The sequence below is a fragment of the Panthera tigris genome, chromosome C2, assembly GCF_018350195.1.
Source record: "Panthera tigris isolate Pti1 chromosome C2, P.tigris_Pti1_mat1.1, whole genome shotgun sequence".
Taxonomy (NCBI): domain Eukaryota; kingdom Metazoa; phylum Chordata; class Mammalia; order Carnivora; family Felidae; genus Panthera; species Panthera tigris.
In genome coordinates this window covers 148,925,134-148,951,329 of record NC_056668.1, presented here as the reverse complement: position 1 = coordinate 148,951,329, position 26,196 = coordinate 148,925,134, and the positions used below count along the sequence as shown (strand labels likewise).

Genomic DNA, 26,196 nt, shown 5'->3' with positions numbered 1-26,196 from the left:
CACTGCTGCGGATCTCAGGGTGGCCCCACTGTCCCCCAGGTGCCCTTTCAGCTTTTCTCTTACTTCTGATACCCTGCACCAACTTCCTGGCGTGGGCTCTGTCTTCCCGTCTGCTCCCTTCTCGTGCACTGGCTTTCTGTCTGTTACATAAACGGGCCATGCCATTTGCTCTTTCTCCCGTCCCCTGCAAAGATGCAAAACGCCCCTGCACTTGTCACAAGACATCCTCCCTTTCTGGGCCCTGGCCAGCCCGGAACAGCAGCCTCTGTTTCGGATTCCTAGACAGTGGTTCCTTTGCAAGGCAGGCCAGGCGCTGGAGCTGGGGCCCCAGTTGTATGCAGCTAACTCACTTCTACCTTCCCGAATTCTGAAAAAGCCCAGACGCACCAGCGCTGGCACCAAAGGTCACTGCTCATTTTAATCAAACCGCGTTGCTCTGCATGGCTGGGCTGTGGCCTTCAGTCGAGATTTCCTGCGTGGCAGATTTTTCTCTCCTCTCGGAGAACAGTGATATTTGCTGCAAGCATCTAATAGAGCTTGAAATTACCGTGGCAAGTTGTTTACTCTTCTCCAGAGTGGCACTAGGCTCTGTGCAGTGTTTATCCAGCACCGTCGTTGTTTTTATTAAGTAAGCCCTTGCACATCCGAAGTGTGCCATAGGCTCTGTAAATATTTTATTAGCCTTTGTAATTAGCCGTTACGTCGCCCAGCCCTGCTGGGAAGTGGGTCAGTGTGACAGTCCCCATTTTACCACGGAGGTGAAAGACACCTTTCCCGGAGACGGGAAAAGGGCCTTGAGTCTGAGGCCGAGGGAACAGCTCCTCCTTCCAATGAAGGGCAGGGAGTTTGCTTGCTGGTGTTGATAGGGATCTGATAGTCCAAACAGGGAGCAGTGAGAATAACTGTCCATCACCCCCAACATGGTTGGTGATTCCTCTATAGGACCGTGCTGAGAACTGAATGAGAAAATTCGAGAAAAGCTGAGCAAACACAGCTGTGTCGGCAAGAGATAGGCACTCAGTGACACCAGTTCCCTCTGCACCACTCCCGCCCCCACCTCTGCCCCTGCTCGGTACCACACTGGGGCTTCATGGATGCACCCCCCGAGTGTGGGAAGGGGAGGGACAAAAATGGCCACAGCGTATGAGGGGTGTGTTTCCAAATGAGATCTATGAACTCTCTTATTGGAGAGAGTCTGTTTTCTTGGAGGTGAAGTAAATGTTGATATTTGTTGGTTGGTTGGTTGGTTTAGAGAGAGAGAGAGGGTGCAAGTGGGTGAGGGGCAGAGAGAGAGAGAGAGAGAGAGAGAGAGAATCCCAGGAGGCGGAGAGGGAGAAGGGTGAATGAGAGAGAGAGGCAGGGGTCGAACTCACGAACCGTGCGATCATGACCTGAGCCGAAGTCAAGACGCTTAACGACTGAGCCAACCAGGCTCCCAAATGTTGATTGTTAAACATGCTTTCCAGGGTGGAAAGGATTTCGTACAGAGCTATTAGATGAACTTATTGGTTGTGATATTTAAATACTCCTTGGTATATACCAAATAAGGAAAGAGGTGCAATCAAATCTACCCCCAGAGTGATTTTGTCAAGCCCTCCTTAATTTCTGGGTGGTTTTGTTCTGCACATTAAGAAAAAGTTTTTTTTTTAATTTAAAGAATTTATTTATTTATTTATTTTTAATGTTTATTATTTATTTTTGAAAGAGAGAGCACGAGCCAGGGAGGGACAGAGAGGGAGACCCAGAATCCGAAGCAGGCTCCAGGATCCAAGCTGTCAGCACAGAGCCTGATGTGGGGCTCGCATTCACGGACCATGAGATCATGACCTGAGCCGAAGTCGGACGCTTAACTGACTGAGCCCCCCAGGCGCCCCTGTTCTGTGTATTTTGCTGTCATGTTTCTCATTGCACAAAGGTCCATGTCTGTTTTCATCTTCCTCAAGGATTGTATCTATTATGAGAAAAATGTAATCTTTTTCTTCACTCGATGGTTCAGACCTTGAATTATCTTTGCATTGAAATACCTCCTTTCTTGTTTTTTAATTATTCACATTTTCCTGGTGTAGCATTGAGTATTAAAATCAACATTTCTTCATTACTGTTTACTTTTAGAGGTGTCTCTTAGAAACTGCATGTAGATGAAAATTTCATTTTGAACCAACCTGAGGTTCTATTTATTTTATTTTATTTTTTTCAATTTGAGGGTCTATTTTTTAAAGGGAGATTTCAGCCCATTTATTGACTTAAGTGACAGATTTATTTTTAGTTCTTCTCTTTTTAAACGTTTATTTATTTATTTTGAGAAGAGAGAGAGAGAGAGAGAGAGACAATGCAAGCAGGTGAAGGGCAGAGAGAGAGAGAGACAGAGAGAAAATCCCAAGCAGGCTCCGCACTGTCAGTGCAGAGCCCCATGTGGGGCTCAAACCCACGAACCCTGAGATCGTGACCTGGGCCGACACCAAGAGTCAGATGCTCAACCAACTGAGCCACCCAGGCGCCCCTAAAAACTTTTCAATAAAGGCCAAAGTAAATGAACATGAATCAAATAATCAGATTTTAAAAATAGATCTAAACGGAAAATGATAATGTAACAAAGAATTACAAAGTATAAATGTAGGATTTCGAAACCAAAGGTAAATACCTGAAGGAGAAAGCTGATGGGGTGACATTTATAATTATGGGCAGTCTCAGCAAAGTTCAAAGTTGAAGGAGGAAGGAAATAGCAAGTAAAAAAATAAAGTTTCCTTCACCATGAGAGTGAAGGGGGCTGAGCTGGCAAAGTGTTTTATGGGGACAGAATGACCATTATTTAATTTCATATATCAGTGGAAGATAGAGGGTTAGATATACTAATATTTACCCCTAATACTAATATTTCATAATGGAGAAGCGTGGTAACAGCTGTAAGTGGATGGCAGAGAGGGAGTATAAGAAGAAACCCCCAAAACTCGGCCAGGCCACATAGTAGGAAAAAATAGATAAATCGGGACCCACGATTATAACAAACAGAAAACATTTAGAAAACTGTTCTGTGATTCTGTGTCTCCCCCTCTCTGCCTCTCCCCTTCTCACACTCTGTCTCTCCCTCAAAAATCAATAAACATTAAAAAAAAAATTTTTTAACGTTTTTTTTTTTTAATTTTTTTTTTCAACGTTTTTTATTTATTTTTGGGACAGAGAGAGACAGAGCATGAACGGGGGAGGGGCAGAGAGAGAGGCAGACACAGAATCGGAAACAGGCTCCAGGCTCCGAGCCATCAGCCCAGAGCCTGACGCGGGGCTCGAACTCACGGACCGCGAGATCGTGACCTGGCTGAAGTCGGACGCTTAACCGACTGCGCCACCCAGGCACCCCTAACGTTTTTAATCAGTTTCGTTCTAACCTGGGTTTGCCAGAAAGCAAAGCCTAAGACCAAACAAGACAAACCGGGGATTTGCTCCAGGGGACGGGGAGTGATAGGAGGTGAAACAGGGAAGGAGGGAGAGCCGGTTCAAGGATTCACTGTTGCTGGTCATGACTGCAGGTGACTGGTTGCTCTATCGGGGGACAGCCTGGACAGCTGCGTGAACGTGTCCTAGCGCTGTCTGTCCATTCCCGAGAAAGAGGGAGGGATGCCTCTGTCAGCTCAGGATTCTCCCCCTAAACCAGTTGGTCAAAGAGGCGACTCAGGGGGTGTCGACTCGACCCTATTTCCAGGTGGAACGTACATCAGAAGGGAGGTGGCTCTTGCCTGGGTCTCCGGGAGAAGCCCAAGGGCAGGAAGTAAGAAGCATACGTGGGCCGGAGGCCAGATACTGTCAGGCTGCACCTGCAGGAGGCTGGCCAGATGCTGCACTGCAGCCGAGATTTGAGGAACCGGCAGGTGAGGCCAGGACAAGCTGAGGCATAAAGGGCTTTCGGCGTAAGCACAGTACCTGCAAATCATCACACAATCACGTCGTACCAGAAGATTTAGAAGAATTACCCTCCCACCCCCAACCCTTCCTCAAGCCTGCTCCCTTAGAAGCAATTTCTTTTTGCCTCCTTGAACTGTTCACTTCTGATATTAACCTGCAGGGTTTTTTTTTTTTTTTAATGTTTATTTTTGAGAGAGAGAGAGACGGAGACAGAGAGTGTGAGCCAGTGCGGGAGGGGGGAGGAGAGCAGAGAGAGAGGGAGACACAGAATCTGAAGCAGCCTCCAGGCTCTGAGCTGTGAGCTCAGAGCCCAACGTGGGGCTCAGACTCACTAACTCTGACATCATGACCTGAGCCGGTGTTTGAGCCACCCAGGCGCCCCTAACCTGCAGCTTTCTAAATACTTTCATATCCCTAGTTTCTTATTCACTAGCTTGTAGAACTTATCCATTAACATCCTGTTCAACTGAGTCAAAATGTTGTCATAATGCCACCCAACACCCTCTCCCCTGCTCTCATCCTCCCAAAAACGTCTACAGAATTGTTTCTTGTTCGTTCACTAACAGTCAATGTTTACATGATTGTGGTTATGGAAATAATGTTCCTTGTGGTGGCAAGTAGAAGATTATGTATTTTTTTCCTGTACAATTTGTTTTCGTTTTTCTGAAATTAACAGTTGCCTGGTTTTTACGTACCTGTATCTCACCCACACGTGGCATCTGATCGACCATATGCCAAGCAGTGTTTTCTTCCGGAGTACTCCTTCGTATCAGATCAGCTTGGGGTAAACAGTTCCCTTCATTCTCTCTGTCTCTCTCTTCCAGAGGCCCTGTTCTTCTCTAATCTGACTTCCTGGACCTTCTGCAAAGTCCTCAGCCAGAGATTTCCTTTTGTGTTATATATAATATATATTATGTTATATATATGATATATGTGTGTAATATATGCATGACATCCTCTTTATCCATTCATCTTTTGAAGGACATTTGGGTTGCTTCCATAGTTTGGCTATTGTAAATAATGCTGCAAAAACATGGGGGTGCATATATCCTTTTGAATTAGTGTTTCATATTCTTTGGGTACTCAGTAGTGCGATTACTGGATCCTATGGTAGGTCCATTTTTAACTTTTTGAGGAAACATCATACAGTCTTTCTCAGCGTCTGCACCAGTTTGCATTTCCACCAACAGCGGAAGAGGGTTCCTTTCTCTCCACATCCTCTGTAACACTTGTGTTTTCAATTTTAGCCATTCTGACAGGTGTGAGGTGGTACCTCATTGTGGTTTTGATTTGCATTTTCCTGATGATGAGTGATACTGAACATCTCTTCATGTACCAGTTTGCCATCTGGATGGCTTTTTTGGAGAAATGTCTGTTCATGTCTTCTGCCCATTTTTTAATTGGATTATTTGTTGCTATTTGGTGTTGAGTTGTATAAATTCTTTATACATTTTGGATGCTAACCCTTTATCAGATGTATCATTTGCAAATATCTTCTTCTATTCGGTAGGTTGTATTTTAGCTTTGTTGATTGTTTCCTTTGCCGTGCAGAAGATTTTTATTTCGATGCAGTCCCAGTAGTTCATCTTTGCCTTTGTTTTTCCTGCCTTAGGAAACATATCTAGAAAAATACTGCTATGGCCAAAGTCAGAGACGTTACTCCCTGTGCTTTCTTCTATAATTTTTATTGTTTCACATTTAGGTGCTTAATCCATTATGAGTTTATTTTTGTGTATGGTGAAAGAAAGTGGTCTAGTTTTATGCTTTTGCATGTAGTTGTCCAGTTTTCCCAACACCATTTGTAGAAGGGACTGTCTTTTTCCCATTACATATTCTTGCCTCCTTCGTCAAAGATTAATTAACCATACAAGTGTGGGTTTATTTCTGGACACTCTGTTCTGTTCCATTGATCTGTGTGTATTTTTGTGCCAGTACCACACTGTTTTGACTATTTTAGCTTTGTAATATAACTTGAAGTCTGCAATTGTAATGCCTCCAGCTTTGTTTTTCTTTTTCAAGATTTCTTTGGCTATTTGAGGTCTTTTGCGGTTTCATACAAATTTTGGGATTCTTTGTTCTGGTTCTGTGAAAAATGCTGGTGGTTATTTTGACAGGGATTGCATTAATTCTGTAGATTTTTTTGAGTCATATAGACATTTTAATAATATTTGGTTTTCCAATCCATGAGCATAGAATGTCTTTGCATTTGTTCGTGTCGTCTTCAAATTCTTTCATCAACGTTTTATAGTTTTCAGAGTTCAATTTTTCACCTCCTTGGTTGAGTTCATCCCTAGATATCTTATCGTTTTTGGTGCAATTGTAAATGGGATTGTTTTCTTAATTTCTCTTTCTGCTGCTTCATCTTTAATGTATAGAAATGCAGTTGATTTCTGTATATTGATTTTATATCCTACGACTTCACTGAATTCATTTTACCAGATCTAGTAGTTTTTTAGTAGAATCGTCAGGGTTTTTGTATATATAGTATCATGCCATCTGCAAACAGTGAAAGTTTTATTTCTTCCTTACTTTTTTGGATGCCTTTTACTCCTTTATGTTATCTGTTTGCTATGGCTAGGACTTCCAGTACTGGGTTGAATAAAAGTTGTGAGAATGGACATCCTTTAACAGACATTTTAAATTTGAGTTCAAGGTTTTCATTTATAATTAGCCAAATCCTAACAGTACAAATACCAAAGACACCAAATGCAAACTATTCCTTCTAACGAAAAAGATCAATACAATGATTTTTATTCTCGGAAGTCTTTCCATCCTTAATTCTAAATCTTATTGTGGCTTAAAGATGCCTACCCACTAAAAGTCCAGCTTTGCTCCCAGGTTACCAAGGTTATTTCCTGTTAGAGATTTCTCCGGGACTTGAAACGTGGAGCTTCAGAAACCAGAACAATCCCCTTCTCTACCCATGCTGTCATACCGAGCCCCTCTTTAGTAGATTGAACCCTATGAAAACAGCATTTTTATAGCATCCCAGATATGTGTGTATCAGTTCCGCCTCGTGGAGACATTTATATCATGGGTTGCAAAACACAGGGAAGCAATATTCTCATAGTCCTTTATGCTTAATTCTCCAGGCCACACATTTCTTGTATATATCAAAAATGACATTGGAGTGATCGTAAGCTATCTTCAGGAAGTCATTTTTAGGATGTCATTCTACCCTCCTCTCCCCTTGACCCAGGGTCAAACAGGACCTTCTAAATTTGGTAGGCGTTCAATTCTGTATTCTTTATTGGTACACTGAACAAATCAGTAATACCCATATGATAGCAGCATGAGTAACGAGACCCAATAGCAATACATTCTATCCCACATACCTTCGCGTTAACTTGTCAGTCTGGGGGTACTTATCCTCTCCAGTCTTTCTCTTGGGGAGTCTGTGCTTGACCGCCAGCCTCCTGAGGAAGGCTCTGGGGGAGGTCCTTGCAGGCAGGCTGCAAACTTTCACTGAATTCCTCTAGTGAAGCTTCAGGCATTACCTCCCACACTCCGCTGTGTCTGCTGTCCTCTGCACTGTAAGTCTTTCCAAGTCAAGCTCCCCGGGCTTCCTCCTGACACTGGGATGGAAGAAAGTACAGTTCAGGTGCAGATGGCTCTAACCAGTCTGCCTGGTTCCAGCTCCCAGTGCTGCCCCGCCCTTTGCTGTCCCTGGTGCCTTTGAGTCCAGTTCTGCGGAGCGACTTGGCTCTACCTTGCCCCGCCCACCTTTTGATTGCCCAACATCCACTGAAACCTCTCGACTGCCGCTGTTTCTTCTACTGTCTTTTGGACCTTGTGGGGTTTTTCCTTTTTAAAATTCACTTACAATCCTTTGAATGGGGTCACAGGAGACAGAAGTATAAATGCGTGGTCAACTTTAACTGCCAGTCCATCCATTTAGATTTTACTCGATGCATTAGAAGTGAGAAGCCCACTGCTATTTCTAGTCCCCTGCAGATCTTGGATCTCATTTGATTTTCATCTGGGTTGCATTCTCCTGTCATGAATTCTCCTTAGATAGGACACCTGGGTAGTGTACTCTCTGAGACATTGAGTGTTTCAAGGTGTATTTCTTTTGCCCTGACTTAGTAATGCTATCTTGCATGTGTCCAGCTTTTGCATTAGTGTCCCTGTCGCTCAATGGGGTTCCTTTGGGAGGTAGAACTATAGCTGTGATTCCCAGGGCTACAGATGAGAAGTCTGTTCCTAATCGGATTCTCTTTTTTTCTCTTTTTTTAAATATGAAATTTATTGTCAGATTTGTTTCCGTACAACACCCAGTGCTCATCCCAACAGATGCCCTCCTCAATGCCCATCACCCACCCTTCCCTCCCTCCCACCCCCCATCAACCCTCAGTTGATTCTCAGTTTTTAAGAGTCTCTTATGGTTTGGCTATCTCCCTCTCTTTTTTTTCCCTTCCCCTCCCCCATGGTCTTCTGTTAAGTTTCTCAGGATCCACATAAGAGTGAAAACATATGTATCTGTCTTTCTCTCTATGACTTACTTCACTTAGCATAACACTCTCCAGTTCCATCCACGATGCTACAAAAGGCCAGATTTCATTCTTTCTCATTGCCAAGTAGTATTCCATTGTGTATATAAACCCAATTTCCTTATCCATTCATCAAATTATGGAAAGAGCCTAAATGCCCATCAACTAACGAATGATTCTCTTTCTTTTTTAAGGAAGTGTGGAAGATCCATTGTCCTTAGGATGGATACATTTAGGCACGTAGGGCTGGTTTTTGTTATTGTTTATACCGGTTTTGGTATAAATTCTTACTAATTTTGCTTTTCATGAAGTGTTTAAAATCTGAAGATCGAGTCAACTCAGAGATGTTTTCTTCTATTATTTTCCTAATTATCATTATTCTCCTTCCACATCGCTTCACATCTCCTCTTATGGAAATGTTAGATTTCCTGTACTTCCCCCCCCCCCCCCCCCGGTGCCTTATGTTTTTCTTCCATCACTTCATTTCCCTGGTATTACTGCTCAGTGTGGTAAGATTATGTCTTCCTTTGGATCTTCAAAACCGGTGTCAGGCAATTCTCAGGGCTGGTGGTGTATTACGGGTCTCCATAACCAGACTGAGTGGCTTACATAACAGACACTTATTTTCTCACAGTTCTGGAGGTTAGAAGTCCAAGATTAAAGTGCCGGCAGAGTTGGTTTCTGGAGAGCCCTCTCTCCTCAGCTTGCCGATGCCACCTTTGACTCAGTAGGAACCACCTGTTGGTGACGGTCGACTTGGTGTCCCTCCCTTGAGTTCTGGAGTCCTCTAGGCTTGGGCATCACATATTTGCCACCCTTGCACATGAGTCCCGTAAGCGGCCATCCAAGGTCAGGCTGAAGGCCCGCGGGAGGTGCGACACCACACGGTCACTTCAGCGGTTCAACGGGAAAAGAGCAAACAAAATCTCAGCGGTTTGCAACCATGCGGGGAAACATCTCTCTGTTCTCTGATTTCTAGCAGTACCAGCAGGTAGGCAAAAGTCACGACACATCTCAAAGCCTAGGAACACCTGAGCTCACTGGTGTAGCACCCCCCCCCAACCACCCAGGGGCCCTGGGACGCACAAGCCTCCATGCCCACCATTAAGGGGCATAGACTCTCTCGGGAGAGTTGGTAGATGTGCTGGCCGGAGAGTGGTAACAACTCAAGTCCAGCGTGGCTCCTGCCCACTCCCCTAACGGAAGGTCTCCTCCTTCAGGGACAAGGGCCCACCGTCGTGGCCCACGTCGAAAGCTCTGTTCCCTTGCTCGTTGTCCGCCCTCTCTTCCCCACATACCCAGCGTCATCTGTCACTTCTACAGTAAACCTTGCAGTTGCCATACGCCTAACCTCCTCTCGTGATGTCTTGTCCAATGGCCCTGTGGCCGGGAGACCACAGCCCCGGAGAACTCACCACGTAGCTGCAGGGCCTCTAGTCCCACGTAGTCAAAACTCACAGCTGTGGAATGGCGCGCAGAGGGACGGGCTTACCCGGGTGCACAAGGCACACCATGCACCACTGTGTGAGTGAGTGTGGCAGCTGGGGGTTTAAATTGCTCTATGTGTCTGTGGGTATCTTCCTAAAGAACTGTGGAAGCCCTTGAGAGCGGATACGTTGTTGCTCCTGCCAGGTGTCCCCCAAGATGCCCTGCATGATTTGGCGACCAGTAAATATTTTCCGAAATGAGTAAAAGTCAATAGAAAGGGAGCAGAAATAATGTGATGTTGTATAGCTGAAAAGTAAGGAGAGAGCATAAGGCCAAATTCTTACAATCCTAAAGATTGGGCGGGGGGAACTAGAAAGGATCGTTACGGGTAAGGTCATCTTTTTAAAAAAAATTTATCTATTTATCCTGAGAGAGAGAGAGAGAGAACACAAGTAGGGGAGGGGCAGAGAGAGAGGGAGACAGAGAATCCCAAGCAGGCTCCACACTGCCATTACAGAGCCTGGCACGGAGCTCGAACTCAGGAAGCTATGAGATCATGACTTGAGCCGAAGCCAAGAGCCGGCCGCTTAACCGCCCCAGCCACCCCTCATCTTTCTCACATGAATCTTCAGCTACAGCACGCTGTGAGGAGTGATGGTCCATGCTGGACGTGAATATGGTGACCTTCTCCAGATTGCTCAGACGTAGGAGCCTGGACTTGAAATCCCTGACACACATCCAGAATGGTCCAAGCGTGACCAAATAAACCCAAAAGACTAGAGGAGCCTTTGTGTGAACGGAATGCTGTACAAAGAGGCACCGATAAACGCAGCCAAGTAAAACGTTTGCGTATCTCACGTTGTGGGATTCTGATCAGAAAACACTCGGGAAACTGGGATGCGGTCCCCACTCGACAGCGTTAAAGTGACGGTTGTCCCCACTTCGTTATATTCTGCTGGGACAGATGCAAACTCCTCAAGAGCAGTAGTTGGAAAAGCAGAGAGAGAGAGGTGCCGGCATGAGTAGGGAGGCGGGTCCCCGTGTGAGACGCTGCTGGTGGGAACAGCGCCTGGGACAGAAGTGGGCTCGTCCCACTTTCATGTTCACTGTCGTTCCTTGGTCCCCACAACACTCTGGAATCTGGAAACAAACCAGTGCCCAGGCCCCATCCCGACAAAGTCTGGGTTGGGGACTGGACAGCGATGGGTTTCAACCTTCCTGGGTAAATGCAGGCAAATGTAACGTGTGGTCAAGGTCGAGAACCACTAGTTGATGAGTTGTCATAATTGACCCACTGCCAGATTACAGGTCTGAGGACATTCAAGGAGCCTCCAAGGAAATAGGGGAATGAGATAGACAACAGCAAGTACTGTGGGATATGAGATCAGGGATACCTGGGCAAATGTGAGAAATGGTCTTGTGAGGTTCAAAAATGCCCTTTGGGGTTAGAGATGGGGTAAATCCCACTATTCCTACTTACAAAGAAGAGCTGTCCAGAATTCTGCTCTGCTGTCCCTTCAGGGCCCTCTCTCCCACCCCCAATCTAGCCCTACGAGCCAACACTGCAGAGAATCATATCCATGAGGTGGAAGCCATGTTTGGGAAGTGCTTCCGAGACACAAAGGTGCGGGGGGAGGGGGGGGCGTCTGGGGGGCTCAGTCGGTTGAGCGCCTGACTTCGGCTCAGGTCATGATCTCACGGTTGGTGGGTACGAGCCCCGCGTCGGGCTCTGTGCGGATAGCTCGGAGCCTGGAGCCTGCTTCGGATTCTGTGTCTCCCCCTCTCTTTGCCCCTCCCCCACTCCTGCTCTTTCTCTGTCTCAAAAATAAAATAAACATTAAAAAAAAAAAAAAAAACCAGGGGCGCCTGGGTGGCGCAGTCGGTTAAGCGTCCGACTTCAGCTCAGGTCACGATCTCACGGATCTCTCGGTCCATGAGTTTGAGCCCCGCGTCAGGCTCTGGGCTGATGGCTCAGAGCCTGGAGCCTGCTTCCGATTCTGTGTCTCCTTCTCTCTCTGCCCCTCCCCCCTTCATGCTCTGTCTCTCTCTGTCTCAAAAATAAATAAAAACGTTAAAAAAAAATTAAAAAAAAAAAAACCTTAAAAAAAACCCACAGAGGTAAGGGAAGAGATAAATGATAAGAGAGGCAGTAGCTATCCAGGCTCCAGAACTGAAATCCAAGGTCAGAACTATTGCTTTCCCGGGGGGCAGAAAACCCAGGCAAAAATTAAGCTCCTAACTGGAGACAACTTTCCTGATTTCTCCTGATCTGAACACAGAGATTGAAAGAGCTTCCCAGGCCAACATTTTAAATAAATGAAAAAATAAATGAAAAGAGATCCATACCAATATGTGTTCTGTCAGTTTTATTGAGTTGCCCTGATGATGAAAAAAAGTCTAACAAGCTCCTCCACACAAAATACAGGCCGTTCGATCCCCTCTTCATTTCAGGGCTCATCTGTAATGCTCAACAGCTCGTTCACACTGAACTTGCTGCCCCAGACACAGCATCTGTTTGCACACCTCTGTACCCCTGGGAATTCAGCTGCCTCAGCGTAGGGCCTCTCCTACCCCTCTTCTGAAATTCTCTTGGGTTCATTCATCCTTCAAGGCTCGGCTCAGACTGTATCCTCAGCCGGCTCCCTCCCCATTCCGGATATTGGAGTGAGTCTCCTGCTGGCCTTGCTCCCCCACCACACCCCAATTCTGATTAGAGTTGTCTCCTGCCTCCTTGCTAGATGGGAGTCCCTCTGAAGGGCCAGAAGCACTGCCCGCCCCATACATATACCCCCTTGCTCCCACCCGACCAAGCCTTGCTTGCTCCTTAGTTTGGCTTTTGACTCCCTTTGCGTCAGGTTTCTAGAGTAGGCCTCGGCTCCATTCTCCAGAGGACAATGAACTGTGGGTCATCCGTCGGTGAAATCGTGCCGGAAGTCACCGCCTGGACGGCCCGAGTGAATGGCTGCCCCATCTGGTGGGTGACTCCAACCTCCAACAGAGCCAGCCATCTAGGACCCATTTCTCTCAGGAAGGGACTCTCGCAAGAACTCTGTTGACTCCAGAGCTTTGGGCCTGCCTGAGCCCTCACGGCCACGATTTAGATTCGGTAACGGAGCACTGAGGCAAGTGTTACCATCCCCACTCTACAAGTGAGGAACCTGCAACTCAAGGAAGTGAAGTGCCCCACCCCGAGTCACATAGTCCCTTAGCACCCTCATTAGGATTGGCACTCAGAATCTGGGTCTCCACCATGCCAGGATGCTTCCAAGATGGACAAAAGGAAGCAGAAGGAGGGGTAGAGGTTTGCCCCATTCCCACACTTGTCTGTGGTGGCTCCTTGTTTCCAAAACACATAGACCACGATCTGTCCCCTCTCCTCCAGTTCATCACTGCACTGTTTACTCGTGGGTAGAACACTGGTTGAGAGACATTGTCAGGCCTTGGACCAGCCGACTCAAGGACGAAAATTTAGAACTTGTTGCGATCCTCAACTTCAGAAGTTAAGACTGTCTAATCTGAGATTTAGCTTTTGACCTCTAACAAGGAGAGCAAATAAGCAAACCCAGACAACACAAGCATCACACAGAATCACGGCAGCCCAGTCGGGCGTTTTAGCAATTAGAGGTACTTGTCCATAAAGCACTTAAAAATCCATTTAGACTGTCCAAGTCGGTTTAAGCTCTTTAATCTTGGATAAAGTAAACAAGACTGTTTTTAAGTTGGGTTTGTTTTTTTTTTTTTCCTCTATTTTAAAACAAGAATATTGGGACAGAAAAAAAATAAGACATTCAAGGCCAGACCTCTGTGCCTCCGTAATGTATAACAGCTGCAGAGGCCGGTCAGACGTTCTGGTGGTATTTTCAGCCTGCCAACACCAGTTCACCCTTCTGTAGACGGAAAACAACACATCTCCTTGAAGTACACTTTTCTTTTCACTAGAGGCTTGGAAATTCCTTAAGGGCAGGCCCAAACCTTACTGGGCACCCCACTGGACCTGTAGCTCAGCCCGCGGGGTCTCAGCAAATGCTTGCTCACAGACTGACCACTGGAAGTATCAGGCGATGCCCCCTCCGCCGTTGTTGGTTGTCGGCAATGAACACATCTCACCACGGCCCGCAGGCACCCCACTCTCCAATCAGACCATCTTGCTTCCAATTTTGCCAAGCTTTGAACGACTCCTTGACCTTTGCTTGGCACACGTCGGTTCTCCACCCGGAGCACATTTCCATCCTGTATCCCCACCGCGTCTCCCAGCTGAAGGGACACCTCCAAGGGGCTTTTCCTGATCTCCTTGGCACTTGCCCGGTTTATGTTTCTGCTCCCGCTCTCTTGGCAGGAAGTTCCGGAAGGCATGGGCCGCTACATACTTCTCTGTGTTTGTTTGCTTCACGTCCGTTTTCCGTACCCAACCCCATGAAGGACAACAAGCGCTTTATTCCCTCCTGCATCCCAATGCCTAGCCCAGGGCCTGCCGGCACGGGGACTGAGTCGAGCTGATTAACACGGACATCAAGAGCACCAGGTACACAATTCTCGGTTTATTCTCCCTTTCAGCTAAAGGTCTTAAAGTATAGTGTGCCCTTTAACCAGCACGGCTCAGCCAACCGATGACTCACCTAAAGCCACACGACTCCAAGTTTACAGGCTGTGACTCTCCAAGGTGTAGCTTGCAGGGGCCTAAGGAGAAACACGATGCAGCTTATCTGAACCAGGTGCACCTAGGAGAGAATTCCCGCGAGTACAGGAGGTGGACTGAGGCCAGAGGCTGGAAAGCGGGGCTTATTCCCACTGGGAGACATTGTTCAATGAAGCAGCAGCCACACCCTCACTTTTTTCAATTCTTGTTCTCCTGGACATTGTTCCACTACACAAGGAATTGCCTAAACAGGAGGGTTCCGCAGGGGCCAGCCAGCCCGCCCCTGTGTGTGCAGACAGGTGTGGCTCCCTGAGCCAGTGGTAGGCTGAACTTCGGACCCCGCTGGAGACCAAACACTTCAAAGCCACTTGGAGTCTTAGGAACACAAACAAAGCATTTAATCTCGGGTCTCTGACACTTTCCCAAGGCGCCACACTCCATTGAGGTGGCAAACGTAGCACTCAGGCTCAGAATACCAGCCCCTTTAGATTTCTTTGAGCGTCGATTTCCTTTACGTTTGGGTGATCTCTCTGGCTCTCTCTCTCTCTCTCTCTCTTTTTTAACTTTTTATGCAATCGCTATGCATTTGTAGTTAGTTGCAAAGATAGTGCTGAAAGGTGCTGTGTACCCTTCACCCATTTTCTCCAAAGGCTACATTCTTACGTAATTGTAGGAGGATATCAAAACTGGGAAACTGACATGGGCACTTGTAGATTTCTGTAGCCACCACCAATCAAGATACAGAACTGTTACATCTTTGCAAAGATCTCCCTCCTACTACCCAGTATAATCATTCCCACCCTTCCCCCCCGCCCCGCCCCCCATTCTTTACGCCTGGAAACCACTCATCCGTTTTCCATCTCTATAATTCTGTCATTAGGGAATAATATATAAATGGAGTCATACAGTATGTAATATTGAGGTTGGCTTTTTCTTCATTCCGCATAATGCTCTTGAGATTTGTCCTGGTTGCCGTGTGTATTAATATTTTATCCCTTTTTATTGATGATGGGCTTGTTGTGGTTGTTTACCACAGTTAACTGTTTTCCTTGTTGAGGGGCATTTTGGTTGCTTCTGGTTTTTGACGACTGCAAATAAATAGCTATGCTGTGAACCGTCCTGTAGAGGATTTTGTTAGACATAAGCTATCATTTCTCCGGCAGTATAATCTCTAGTAGGTGTATGCTTAGTTTTTTTAAGACTCTTTCAAACTCTTTTCCCGAGTGACCATTTTATAGAAGCCATGTGGGCAATCCAGCGTCTCCACATCTTTGCCAGCACCTGGTGTTGTCGGCTTTTTTTGTTTGTTTGTTTTACCTATTTCAACTTCTATGCAATGATAAAACCTCATGTTCTCAATATGCATTTCCCTAACGATTAGTGATGTTGAATATCTTTTTGTGTGCTTTTTTTTTTTTTTGAGAGAGAGAGGGTGCAAGTGGGTGAGGAGCAGAGAGAGGAGAGAGAGAGGGGAGAGAGAGGGAGAGAGAGAGAAGCGGTGCTGGTGCTCACCTGAAGTGGTGAGGGGCTCGAGATCGCCCGATGAGGGGCTCAAATTCACCAACCGTGAGATCATGACCTCAGCCAAAGTCAGATGCTTTAACCGACTGAGACACCCAGGCACCCCTTTGCATGCTTGTTTGCCACTGCATCTCCTCTTTGCTGAGATGCCTGTGTCTTTTGCCCATTTGAAATAGGATTTATTTTATACGTGGCATGTTGATGTGTTGACATGCAAGAATTCTTTCTTCATCTTTTCTAGAATGTGAGTCCTATGTCAGCTATGTGGTTGCAAATATTTTCTCCCGGTTGGTAGCGGGTCTTTTTATCCTCTCAATGGAATATTTTGTAATATTTTGATTTTGATAAAGTCTAATTTACTGATTTTTTTTTTCTTTTCTAGATCATGCGGCTGGTGTCGTGTCTGAGAACTCTTCACCAAGACCTGGGTCCTAAAGATTTTTTCCTGTATTATCTTCTATGAGTTTACGGCTTTAGGTTTTATTTACATTTAAATCTATAATTGACTTTCAGTTAATTTTTGCCTAAAGTGTAAGGTTTAAGTCAAGGTTCATTTTTGTTGTTGTTTTTTGTTTGTTTGTTTGTCTGTGGATACCCAATGGTTACAGCACTATTTGCTGGGAAGGCTGTCTTTCCTCCATTGAATTGCTTTTGCCCCTTTGTCCAAAATCAGTTGCTCGTTACTTGTGTGGGGTTCTTTCTAGCCTCTCTGTTTTGTTCTGTTCATCAATCTATCCTTTCACTAATGCCACACAGTCTTAAATACTATACCTATATGACAAGTGTTGAAATTGGATGCGGTAATTCATCCCACTTTTTTCTTCTTTTTCAAAATTGTTTTAGCTGTCTCGTCCCTTCACCTTTCCATATAAAAGCTTAGAATAATTTTGTCAATATCTAGAAAAAAAGTCTCACTGGGATTTGGGAGTTAAACCTACATACCGATTAGGGAGAATTGGCATCTTTATTATGCTGAACCTCTCAATTAATGAACACAGTATGTCTTTTCATTTACTTGGATCTTCTTGAATATCTTCCTGGTGTTTGGTATTTTTTCAGCAAACCAGTCCTATGTATGTTTTGTTAGATTTACACCTAAGTATTCCCATTTTCTTTTGAGCAAATTAAATGGCATTGTATTTTTAATTTCAGTTTCTATGTGTTCCTTATTAGTATACAAAAATACAATTGATTTTTGTATATTCTTATATCCTGTAACCTTACTGAACTCATGACTTCTGGAAGTTGTTTTTTGTTTTTTTGTGTTTTTTTTTTAGTATTTATTTATTTATTTATTTAGAGATTGAGAGAGAAAAAGCACAAGCTGGGGAGGGGCAGAGAGAGAAGGAGAGAGAGAATCCCAAGCAGGCTCTGCATCAGAAGCACAGAGCCTGATGGGAGGTTCAAGCTCACCAACAGTGGGCTCATGACCTGAGCTGAAACCAAGAGTCAGTTGATCAACTGACTGAGCCACCCAGATGCCCCAATTCTAGGAGTTTTCTTATAAATTCTGTGAGACTTTCAATGTGCATAATCCTATTCTCTGCAGATAGGGACAGTTTTACTTCCTTTCTCATTTCTGTGCCTTTTATTTCCTTTTCTTGACTGTTGTGCATGGTTAGAGCTTCTGGTATAGTGGTGAGAGTGAATATCCTTGTCTTATGCCTGATCTGAGAGGAGAAGCGTTCAGAATTTCATGATTAAGCACGATCTTAGCTTAGTAGTTTTAGTAGATATTCTTGATGAAGTTGAGGAAGTTCACTATTCGTTTTCTGAGAGTTTTTATCACAATAGATGTTTAATTTTATCAAATGCCTTTTCTACATCAATTGATATGACCATGTGCTTCTTCAACTTTTTAATATGGTGGATTATATTGACTGATTTTCTGATATTAAGTTAGCCTGTCACCTCTGGAATAAACCTCACCTGGTCATGGTGTGTAATTCCATTTCTGTATTGTTGAATTCTATCCGCTACCATTTTGTTTAGAATTTTTGCATATATATTCATAAGGGATATTGGTCTGTATTTTTCTTCTTTTGGTATTGCCTTTCTTGTGGTTGCAGGTAGTGTTGGCTTTATGAATTGACGCTGGAAGAGAGTATTTCTATTTTCTGGAAGAGACTGTATAGACTCAGTGTTAATTCTTCTTGAGACATTTTGTGGAATTGTCCATTGAATCCACTTGGGCCTGGAGATTTCTTTTGGGGGCATTTTTAACGTATGAACAATTTTCATAATTGTTATGGACTATCCTAATAATCTATTTCATACTGAGTCTGTACTTTTTAAGGAAATGGTCCATTTCATCTAAGTTGTCAAATTTATTTGTATAGATGCGTTCACCATATCCCTTTGTCATTCTTTCATATCTCCAAGCTCTATAGTGATGCCCCCAGTTTATTCCTGAAGTTAGTAATTTGTGTCTTCTCATTTTTTTTCTTTGTCATTCTTGTTAGAGGTTTGATCAATTTTATCGATCTTTTCAAAGAACCAGGGTTTTTTAAAATTGACTTTATTATTTTTCTGCTTTCAATTTCATTGATATCTGCTCTTACCTTTCTTTTTCCTTCTTTCTGCTACTTTTGGGTTTATTTTTCTCTTTTTCATTTCTTTTGATGGGGGTTGTAAATTATTGATTTGAGACTTTTTCTCTTATTTAATGTAAACATTTAGTGCTATGAATTTCCCTCTCAGCACAGCTTTAGCTGCAAATTTTAATACGTTGTATTTTCATTTGCATTCAGTTTAATGTATTTTAAAATTTCTCTCAATATTTCCTCTTTGATCCTAAACTGAAGTCTGGATCCATTGAGGCCAGAAAATATATTCTGTATTATTTCTAGTTTTAGAAGTTTGTTGAGGTTTACTTTTCATCCTTGTGACTTCTTTATTTTATAACTTTACAAAGTTTTTACCTTTTTTTTTTTTTAAGTAGGCTTCACACCCAGCACACAGTCCAACGTGGGGCTTGAACTCACGACCCTGAGATCAAGACCTTAGCTGAGATCGAGAGTCAGACACTTAACCGACTGAGACACTCAGGCAGCCCAGAAGTTTGTACCTCTTAACCCCCTTCACCTATTTCACCCATCCCTCCACCCACCCCCTACCTTCTGGCAGCTACCAGTTTGTTCTCTGTATTTCCAAGTCTGTTTCTGTTTTTTGTTTGCTTGTTTTGTTTTATAGATGCCACATACAAGTGAAATCTTATGGTATTTGTCTTTCTCTGCCTGACTTATTATTTCACTTAGCAAATACTAAGTCATCCCAAATGGCATGATCTCATGTTTGTTACATGGCCTGCAATATGATCTCTGTTGGTATATGTTCCCTGAGCATAAAATGTGCATTCTGCTGTTGTTGGGTGAAGTGTTTTATACAGATCAATTAAATCCACTTGGTTGATGGCGCTGTTGAATTCTTCTATAGTCTACCTGATTTTATTTTTTTATCTTTATTTTTTTTTAAATTTATTTATTTTGAGAGACAGAGAGAGAGAGAGAGCACTCGAGATCCTGAGCAGGGGAGGGGCAGAGAGTGGCAGGGAGGGGGGAGGGGAGACAGACTCCCAAGCAGGCTCCACGCTGTCAACACAGAGCCTGATGCGGGGCTCAAATCCACGAACCATGAGAGTGTGACCTGAGCCGAAATCGAGAGTCAGATGCTGAACTGCCCCAGGTGCCCCTATTTTTGCTGATTTTATGTGTGGTTTTGCTATCATTGTTGAGAGAGGGGTGTTCAAGTCTCCCACTAAAACTGTAGATTTGTCTATTTCCCCTTTCAATTCCATCAGTTTTTGTTTCACACATTTGGTAGTTCAGTTGTTGGCTGCATACACATTTCAAATGGGCATGCGTTCTTGGGAGATTGATTTATCATTCTGTAATGTCCTTCTTTATCTCTAATAATGATCTTTGCTTCGCATCTACTTTTTCTGATCTTTATATAACCACTCCTGATTTCTTTTGATTAATGTTTGTCTGGCATAGCTTTTCCCATCCTTTCAACAGACCTATCCCATCATATTTTAAGTGAGTTTCTTGAAGCGTATTAATTCAATAATTTTAAAAAAGCTACTCCACCAAATTCTGTCTTTTAACTGGTGGATACGTTCATTTACATTTAGTGTAACTATTAACATGCTAGGGCTTAAGTCTATCATTTTACTTTTTTATTTTCTGTGTATTCTGTTTTTCTGTCGTTCTGTTTCATTTTTCTTGCCATCTTGAGGGATAATCGAGCGTTTCTTTAGAATTCCATTTTGACTTTTCTGTAATGTTTTTGAGCATATCTCTCTGCATACCTTTTTGGGCAATTGCTGTACGTATTACATTATGTGTCCGTAACTGTCACAGTCTGCTGATGTTAACTTTTTGCCAGTTCAAGTGAAGTGTATAAAATGTACTCCCCACTTTATATCTCCTTACCCTTTCTGATTTGTAATACAATTTCCTCAAATATTCCACCTCCATCCTTTGAGAACTACATTAGATGATGTTGTCATTTCTGCTTCAACCATCAAACATAATTTAGAAAAGTTAAGAGGAAAAGGAAAGCCTCTTTACTGACTTTTTTTATTATGTTATTCCTTCCCTCATGACATTCCAAGATTCCTTCTTTTATGGTTCTCTTTCTTTTTTTTTTTTTTTTTAATTTTTTTTTTCAACGTTTTTTATTTATTTTTGGGACAGAGAGACACAGAGCATGAATGGGGGAGGGGCAGAGAGAGAGGGAGACACAGAATCGGAAACAGGCTCCAGGCTCCGAGCCATCAGCCCAGAGCCTGACGCCGGGCTCGAACTCACGGACCGTGAGATCATGACCTGGCTGAAGTCGGACGCTCAACCGACTGCGCCACCCAGGCGCCCCGGTTCTCTTTCTTTTTATGGAACTACATTTAGCCATTCTGGTAAAGTAGGTCCTCTGGTGACCAGTTCTCTCTGTTTTCCCTCATCTGAGAAGGTCTTGATTCCCCTTCATTGCTATAGGATATTTTCTCAGAATATAAAATTCAGTGGTTTCAGGTCTTTTTTTCTCAGCACCTGAAAAATACCTCGCCGCTTCCTTATGACCTCCACGGTTTCCGATGAGAAAGCCACTGTCATTTGGATTGTTTTCCCTACAGGTAACACCTCATTTGTCTCTGAATTCTTTCAAGATTTCTTTGTCTTGAGTTTTCGGAAATTGTGGCACAGATTTCTTTGGGTTTATCCTATTGGAGATTTGCCCAGCTTCTTGATATATAGGTTTATGTCTTTTGCTAAAGTTGGGAAATTTTCAGCTGTTTTTTTTTTCCAAATATTTTTCCAGCTCCACTCCCATTCTCCCCTCCTTCTCGGGCTCCGATACCCCAAATTCTAGGTTTTTTGGTTGTTGTTGTTTTGTTTTGCTTTTTGTTTTGTTATAATCCTGGGGCTCTGTTCATTTTTTACCGGACTCCTCGGGATTTTCTGTATGTAAGATCATGTCCTTTGCAAATAAAACGGTTTTACCTCTTTCCTTTTATTTCTCATCCGTGTCTCATTGTCCTGACTGGAAGCTCCAGTACAGTATTGAATAGCAGTGGTAAGAACATTCTTGTCTCGTTCTTGATTTTAGGAGGAAAGCATTCAATCTTTCACCATTAAGTGTGTTAGTTGTGGGCTTTTCATAGATGCCCTTTACCAGGTTGAGAAAGTTCCCTTCTATCCTTAGTTTGTTGAGTGTTTTTGTCATGAAGGGGTGTTGAATTCCTTCAGCCACTTTTTCTGCATTTGCTGAGACGATCACGCGGATTTTGTTCTTTATCAGTTTATTTTGTCCTCTGTGGTTCAGAGTCTTAATTTCTATTGTTTTACCTTTAGGGTTATTGATTCTTTTCTCTGTCCTCTCCATTCTGCCATTGAGCTTTTATTCTGGTTAGTGTATATTTTAGTTCCAAAATTTTCATTTGGCTCTTTTTTATATCTTCTACTTGTTAGTTAGGGTTTTCTAAAGTTTAATTCGTTCAGGTAGGTTCATAGTTACTCATTTTAATGGGTTTATATCGGCTGGTTTTGAATTTTTGTCGGATAATTCCAACGTGTCATCTCGGTGTTGGTGTTGATATTTGTATTTGGTCCTTGGGCATAATCGTTGTGTATTGATGTCTTTTGTCATTCAAGTCGAAATCTTCTTGTTCTTGGTATGACTGCTGATTTTCAATTGAAACCTGGACATCTGGGGTACTATGAGATTCGAGATCTTTTTTAAATTTTACATTGTTAGAAGGATTCTTCTCACATTGCTCCCAAGGGAGACATCACTTCCTTACGGGGGGTGGGAGTCAACACAGGAGGAGGGAGGAAGCTTTTTTTGTGCTCCTGAGTGGGAATAGGAGTTCAGTCTCCCCCACTGGGTCTCTGCTGTTATTATCCTGGCTGAAGGGACAGGGGAGGCACTTGGTTACTGTTCCCGGTCATCTCCCAATGAGCTGGGTGAACTCATTACTGCTGAGCAGTGGCAGAAGTCCTGACTTTCCACCTGGTTTTCTCTGACACCCCCCCCAGTGAGGAGGGGAAGGGGTACCTCATTATCGCCTGGAGGTGCAAGTCCATACCTCACAGATGAAAGTCCCAACTCCCTACCTTTTGTGACACCACTCTGTCGGGGGGGACGTGCCTTGTCACAGCCTGTTGAGATGGAAATCTAGATTCTCCACTTGGCCTTTGCTAGAACGAGTGGAGTAGGACTACAGTGCTCTCTGTGATGTTTGGCTGGAGGAGAGCAGTGCTCGCCTAAAGGTCTTCTGTCTTTAAGACTGCCCCTTTCCCAGTCCTTTGGCTAGAGAGAGCAGGCTTTTCCTGGGGCTTCTTTTTGTCTGCAACCATTGGCATATCTGAGTTGCTGGCTTCCTTTGGTCTTCGTCTGGGATCTACGGGGCCCAAAGAACACCCAGGGAAAGCCTGGGGTCCTGAGGTCCTCAGCCAAGGTCTACCTTTCAGAGTCTCCTTAATTTTTTTTTTAATTTTTTACGTTGTATTTTATTTTTGAGAGAGAGAGACAAAGTGTAAGTGGGGGAGGGCAGAGAGACAGACAGACAGACAGACACAGAATCAGAGGCCGGCTCCAGGCTCCAAGCTGTCAGCACAGAGCCCGACGCTGGGCTCGAACTCATGAACCGTGACACCCTTCCTTACGTTTCTTTTCTATGTAATGTCCAGAGGTTTTAGCTGGATTTAGCGGGAGAGATAACAGAGAGTACGTCTGTTCCATCTTTCCAGAAACCTCCTCCCATTGGATTTTAAAAACTGACATTGGCAGCCATCCTGGAACCCCCTTGTAAGTTGCTTCATGGTGCTGGAGCATGCGTGCATGATCAGTGCCTTGGGACGGGGATTCCAAGAGTCTAGGTTATAATGGGACACCGTGAACAAGCCCCAAGAGCTCCATTTACATCCTATCACACGCTTCAAGTGAGTTTAATAAATTGTCTGGTGGGGGGGGGTCTGAAAAATTAGACCACATTTACTAATAATTTAGGCTGGGTTAGTTATTGGAAGTTATCGCAGTTGTACAGTTGGTGAACAAAGGTGATGAATCAGAAGTAAAATCAAATTTCAACTCCATTTATCTAACAAACTTGAATATAAAATGCCCCCGGGGGCGCCTGGGTGGCTCAGTCGGTTAAGTGTCCGACTTTGGCTCAGGTCATGATCTCGCGGTCTGTGAGTTCGAGCCCCGCATCGGGCTCTGTGCTGACAGCTCAGAGCCTGGAGCCTGCTTCACATTCTGTGTCTCTGTCCCTCTGCCCCTCCCCTGCTCACACTCTGTCTCTCTCTCTCTCTCTCAAAAATAAATAAATGTTAAAAAATGCCCCCAAATTAACGGGCTCTCAGGTGACTGGAAAGAGGAGTGAGCTCAGGAAGTCACCACGAAATCACCATATCTTTTTTAGGGGTTTGAGTCAACTGGCTCACACTCCCTTTGTAATCTTTGTGGGCTGACTAAGTCTCCGTTTCTTATAATCTCCAGGAGAAAGCAAACAAACAAGGAAAACCGAAACCTCATCCAGACTCCCTCTGTACGAGATCCAGCGGCTTCCTGAATAATTCTACAGGTGGAGAATTACAGACGTCACCTCTCAATCTCAACTGTTGCCAGCTTTGTCCTACTGCCTTCTGACTGTCCGCTCACTGCTCCTGCTGACTATTGTGTTTCCTTGGCATGGCTTTGCCCAGACGCTGACGTATCTGCTTTTTCCCCTCTAGTTTCCGAAGACACTGCTAACGCAGTGCTCCGTGGGTGATGGGATCCACTGAAGGTTTGAGAGAAACAAAGGGGAATGACTGCACAAGACAAAAAAAACAAAAACAGAACACACAGTTGAAAACTGACCATCCCTGCCTTGGGCGTATCTTAACCGCTGGCACTCTGACTTCTGACTTGAGCTCACTGGGGAAACATTTTAAATCTCTTAATATTAAGCGATCCAAGCCGAGTAATTTCTCTTGTTGTCTTGACAAGAGCCAGGGAGCTTATTCATGACCAGTGAGCCGTCGGAGCATTTCCTTAAAGAAAAGAATTGTTTTCTCCCTGAGACAAATATGGCCTTCTCCGATGCAAAATTGATGGAAGTGGGCTTTTTAACAGCATGTATTCCAATATTTTTAGATGATCATGATTTTAACCCAAAGGCAAGTCATATGGCCTGGCAAGTCCCCGCCCCTTCCCCCCCCCCCCCCATGCATGACTATATCCACATGAAAAACCTTTCAAAGTTTTAAAACCAGGTCAGATCATACTGCATGCATAACAGAGCCTCAGCTCTCCTGTCTATAAAACTAGACGCTGTCATGTACCTTCAGGGCTATTGTGTTGTTAAGTGTCTCGTGAAACACGTGAATAACATAGAAATGTAACCTGGTCTCCGGCACACCAAGCACACTTTCCATGTGAGCTGGCCCTTTGATGAGCAGAGTAAAATTAAAAGAAATATTTGGATGGGAGTTACCACACCTCACCAAATACGAGTCTGACTCCATCTGCGATGTATTTACTTTCTACAACAGAAAGAATTTCCATAGGGTATATGAAGATCAAAAGTAATTCAGAGGATAAAAGGAATCTTAAGAATGCCTCATCCCCAAACCTTTCTCCTCCATACATCACTCCATCATTACCTCAGTCCAATATCTTGAGATTAAAGACGAGGAAAAGTAATCGTCTATTAACTTTTATTTCCAATTTTTTGAGGTTTAAATTTCAGTTATTTTCTTCATGGGCTTTTATGAATGTAAAAATATTTATAAGAGTTTTTAGGTTCACATACAACCTCCCTATCCCAATCTTTTCCCAGCCATTCATCCTTCTAGAACTGTGGGGTTTTAAAACATGTGGCCATTATGACTGAGGAAACAATATCCAGCAGCTTTCCCCTGGGTGAAACTACAATTTCTTGTCATGTGGTAAACTGAGTCCCCCGACCAATCCCCATACCAGGTCCTCTGAGCTTTCTATATCCATAAGTCCCTTTCACAGCCTACCTTGAAAACAGCCATTTCCTGTGGGTCAGAGGCGTTTCAAAGCCAGTGTTGGGACTCGCCTCCTCTCTGGTTTAGGTGTAAGTGACAATTCTGAAAGGTAAGAGATGGCATTCAGATCCTCAGGTTGTTAATAGCACTTCTCTCTTAGCTTGGGTTCCCCCAGAGGCAGAGCCTGAGACAGGACTCGTTCGTTTGGGAGGAGATCCCAGGAAGCAGGGGTAAAGGGAAAGGAAGTGAGCAAGCCCAGGAAGGAGGAAAAGTCACCCTCTGTGTATTATCAAGGTTGCTGGGCAACAGGGTCTCAATTCTAGAACCTCCGGCAAGTGTACAGAATTCCTTCCAGAACGTTCTGTCCAAAGGATGAGCTTTTTGTCTACTGGCTCTCATTCTCCCCTTGACGGTGGCTCCTGGGTGTGACCTTCCCACACTTCCGGGGTGTGCTTGTGGGAGAGCTGGGTGGGCTCCCAGCTTCAGAGATGAACTTACTGAACTTACCACCAGAGCCACAGCTGAAATCATAGGGGAGCTGAGGGGATGTGTCACAGGTACCAAAACCATTGTGTAAAAACATATTGTCCCTTCTGTACCTGCTGTTCCCCACTGTGCCCATGGGGGTGCTCCCCCACCAGGGCATCCAAAGGATCCCAACGACACTGAGGCGGAAAGGCACTGCTATCAGCTTCCCCCGAGGGGTGTGGGGACCCTAAGGACGGCC

General features: G+C 44.3%; 1 long non-coding RNA gene across 1 annotated transcript; it reads right to left on the bottom strand.

Annotated features, from left to right (window-relative positions):
- Window positions 1-3,383: 3,383 nt before the first annotated feature.
- On the bottom strand, window positions 3,384-25,734 carry LOC122230616. Its single transcript, XR_006207621.1, has 3 exons — window positions 25,482-25,734; window positions 7,233-7,472; window positions 3,384-3,915 (listed from the first exon to the last, which is right to left on the bottom strand). It is a non-coding gene; the product is annotated as an uncharacterized LOC122230616 (long non-coding RNA).
- Window positions 25,735-26,196: the final 462 nt, after the last annotated feature.